This window comes from Anomaloglossus baeobatrachus, chromosome 4, assembly GCF_048569485.1.
Source record: "Anomaloglossus baeobatrachus isolate aAnoBae1 chromosome 4, aAnoBae1.hap1, whole genome shotgun sequence".
Classification (NCBI taxonomy): domain Eukaryota; kingdom Metazoa; phylum Chordata; class Amphibia; order Anura; family Aromobatidae; genus Anomaloglossus; species Anomaloglossus baeobatrachus.
In genome coordinates this window covers 26,156,693-26,160,258 of record NC_134356.1, presented here as the reverse complement: position 1 = coordinate 26,160,258, position 3,566 = coordinate 26,156,693, and the positions used below count along the sequence as shown (strand labels likewise).

Here is a 3,566-nt window from a genome sequence, read left to right as displayed (position 1 = left end):
GGAGAGAGGGAGGGGGGGGAGAGAGGGAGGGGGGGAGAGAGGGAGGGGGGGAGAGAGGGAGGGGGGGAGAGAGGGAGGGGGGGAGAGAGGGAGGGGGGGAGAGAGGGAGGGGGGGAGAGAGGGAGGGGGGGAGAGAGGGAGGGGGGAGAGAGGGAGGGGGGAGAGAGGGAGGGGGGAGAGAGGGAGGGGGGAGAGAGGGAGGGGGGAGAGAGGGAGGGGGGAGAGAGGGAGGGGGGAGAGAGGGAGGGGGGAGAGAGGGAGGGGGGGAGAGAGAGGGAGGGGGGAGAGAGAGGGAGGGGGGAGAGAGAGGGAGGGGGGAGAGAGAGGGAGGGGGGAGAGAGAGGGAGGGGGGGAGAGAGAGGGAGGGGGGAGAGAGAGGGAGGGGGGAGAGAGAGGGAGGGGGGAGAGAGAGGGAGGGGGGAGAGAGAGGGAGGGGGGAGAGAGAGGGAGGGGGGAGAGAGAGGGAGGGGGGGAGAGAGAGGGAGGGGGGGAGAGAGAGGGAGGGGGGGAGAGAGAGGGAGGGGGGGAGAGGAGAGGGAGGGGGGGGAGAGAGAGGGAGGGGGGGGAGAGAGAGGGAGGGGGGGAGAGAGAGGGAGGGGGGGGAGAGAGAGGGAGGGGGGGGAGAGAGAGGGAGGGGGGGGAGAGAGAGGGAGGGGGGGAGAGAGAGGGAGGGGGGGGAGAGAGAGGGAGGGGGGGGAGAGAGAGGGAGGGGGGGGAGAGAGAGGGAGGGGGGGGAGAGAGAGGGAGGGGGGGGAGAGAGAGGGAGGGGGGGGAGAGAGAGGGAGGGGGGGGAGAGAGAGGGAGGGGGGGAGAGAGAGGGAGGGGGGGGAGAGAGGGAGGGGGGGGAGAGAGAGGGAGGGGGGGGGGGAGAGAGGGAGGGGGGGGAGAGAGGGAGGGGGGGGAGAGAGGGAGGGGGAGAGAGAGGGGGGGGGGGGGAGTGGGGAAGTAGAGGGGGGGGCAGAGGTGCTCTGTCACCAACTGTCTCCACTCTGTGACTTGTGGTGCAGGTGACAGAGTGCAGACAGTTGGTCCCATGCAGCAGGACAGATGGCAGAGCACAGCGGTGACATGCCTGTCAGTGTCTTGCTGCTGGGAGGAGCACACGATCACACTGCCCAACACCGGCCGCTCTCCTGACATCGCAGCAGAGCAGAGCGGGCGGGTGGACAGTGTGATCACATACTTACGTGCAGGGGGGGATTCAGCTGAAGACCCCCCCCCCTGTACTGCACACTGGCACCCCGTGTCTCACCATCTGCAGGACACCGGCTCCACACAGACCGTCCTCCGGATCCTCCCCCTCGATGCTGAGCTGTGACGTGCGGTAGTCACCGCCCACAGCCCTGTCACTCAATCTGAGTGGCGCCGGCATCCTGTGACGTACCCGTCTTGTTTAAAAGCCTGGAAATGCCGGGACGTCAGAGGATGCTGGCGGCCTCAGCTCCAGGGGGTCATGTGACAGGCACTGAGCGTGCAGGATAGCGCCGCTCAGTGCCTAGAAATGGAAATACAAGCCAATGGAGAAAATACCTAGAATTGTAAGTAGAACTTCGACAGAAAATAAAAAAAAAAATGGTGTGAACCACACCTTTAATACACGCTGTACTCAGCCCCCCTCCCGCCACACTCTGACCCCCCCCCCCCATGTCCTTCTCTTCACTCAGTACCTGTCATGTGCCCGCATCCGCTACAGCTACTCAAGTATCTTCTGGCTCCTCCCACATGGGCATGACGTCATCGCAGGTTCTGCACGGAGCAGATTAGAGCCTCCTGCCTCTGCAGCGCTCATGCATTAAATCCCCTCTCCCCTCCTCTTGAAAAAAAAAAAACGCTGAATTTACTAGATGGCAAAAAGGAAAATGGGAGTTTAAAACAAAACAAAAAAAACTGTTTTAAGACTATGTGCGCACTATACGTTTTTTTGACGCTTTGCGTTTTTTGTGCGTTTTTACCGCTTTTTTGTGCACTGTATTCAATGGGTGAAAAGCACTGAAATAATTGACATGTTGCGTTTCTTTTATGGTCACCACAAAAACGCAGCTACAAAAAAACGCTGTGTGCGGGACAGCACTTCTGAAAACCCATAGACATTGCCGGGGAAGCAATGTCACAGCGTCTTCAGCACAAAAACGCCACAAAAAAGTCAAGTGCGCACAGAGGCTAACATAGCCCCAGGAGGCAGCAGCTCGGGGTGACACCCCTGCCCCCCCTCCGTAGCTAAGCTACTGCTGCACCCCCAGTATTAGTCACCAGTAACCCCCCCTCCTCAGGTTATTAGTCACCACTCACCTCTCCCTCTTCAGGCTCCTCTGTACAGGCCCCGGCTGTGCCGCTTCTCCTGCCAGGCGGGAACTTTTAAAATGACGCGCGCGCGCGCAGTGCTGCTGACGTCATCAGGGCGCGCTGCGTGTGTCACAGAGCGTCTAGATCGGAGTTGAATTTTGGAGGGGGAGGAGTGATTTCATGAAATCATGATGTCACAAGAGAAGGGGCGGGGCCTCCTCAGTGCAGTTCTGTGGGCGGGAAGCAGCAGAGCTCGGGCTGTGCAGAGCGGACGGATCCTGACCCTGAGGTGGGAGAAGATTCAGCTTTTCCTCATTAGTTATAGCTCTGGGGTCTCAGACTGGATTTTGGGGGCACAGAGCAGAGTCTCCTGTCAGTGCTGGGGGCTGCAGCTCGTGTATATGTCACAGGGCATGTACTGAAGCGGCAGCACCGTGCTGTGGAGGCTTCATTAAGGTAGGGGGCTTATGGGGGGGTGATGCTGTGGATGCTTTCATAAGGAATGGGGGGATAACACTAGGCAGGAGGCTACGCTGGAGGTTTGGGGGGGTCTCGAGCAACGCTGAACACTTGGGGGGGGCTTACACTGGGAAGGGGGTGACACTGCACATTTGGGGGGCTCGCAGGGGGCAACGCTGCACGTTTGGGGGAGATCGCAGGGGTCGACGCTGCATGTTTGGGGGGCTCGCAGGGGAGACGCTGAACACTTGGAGGCTTGCACTGGGCAGGGGGCCTTACTGCACTTTGGGGGGGCTGGCAGGGGGCGATGCTGCACGTTTGGGGGGGCTCGCAGGGGCGACGCTGAACGCTTGGGGGGGCTTGCACTGGGCAGGGGACTATACTGCACGATTGGGGGGCTCGCAGGGGGCCGATGCTGCACGTTTGGGGTGGGGATCGCAGGGGACAAAGCTGCAGGGTTTGTGGGGCTCGTGGGGGGTGACGCTGAATGTTTGGGGGGCTCGCACTGGGCAGGGGGCAACGCTGCACGTTTGGGGGGGATTGCAGGGGCGACGCTGCACGTTTGGGGGGATCGTAGGGACGACGCTGCACGTTTGGGGGGGATCGCAAGGGGTCGACTGCAGGTTTGGTGGACTCGCAGGGGCCGACGCTGCACGTTTGGGGGGGATCACAGGGGGGCAACGCTGCACATTTGGGGGGGATCGCAGGGGGCGACGCTGCACGTTTTGGAGGGGATCACAGGGGGCAACGCTGCACGTTTGGGGGGGATCACAGGGGGCAACGCTGCACATTTGGGGGGGGATCGCAGGGGGCGACGCTGTATG

At 61.9% G+C, this 3,566-nt stretch overlaps 1 protein-coding gene across 1 annotated transcript in view; it reads right to left on the bottom strand.

The window, feature by feature from the left end:
* The window catches only part of LOC142301089 (E3 ubiquitin/ISG15 ligase TRIM25-like), a 9,445-nt gene extending 7,105 nt beyond the window's left edge, over nucleotides 1–2,340 (bottom strand). The window contains exon 1 of the mRNA XM_075342109.1: nucleotides 2,290–2,340. The gene's annotated coding sequence lies outside the window, so the exon portion shown is untranslated. The remainder of the gene's footprint in view (nucleotides 1–2,289) is intronic.
* Between the last annotated feature and the right edge of the window lie 1,226 nt (nucleotides 2,341–3,566).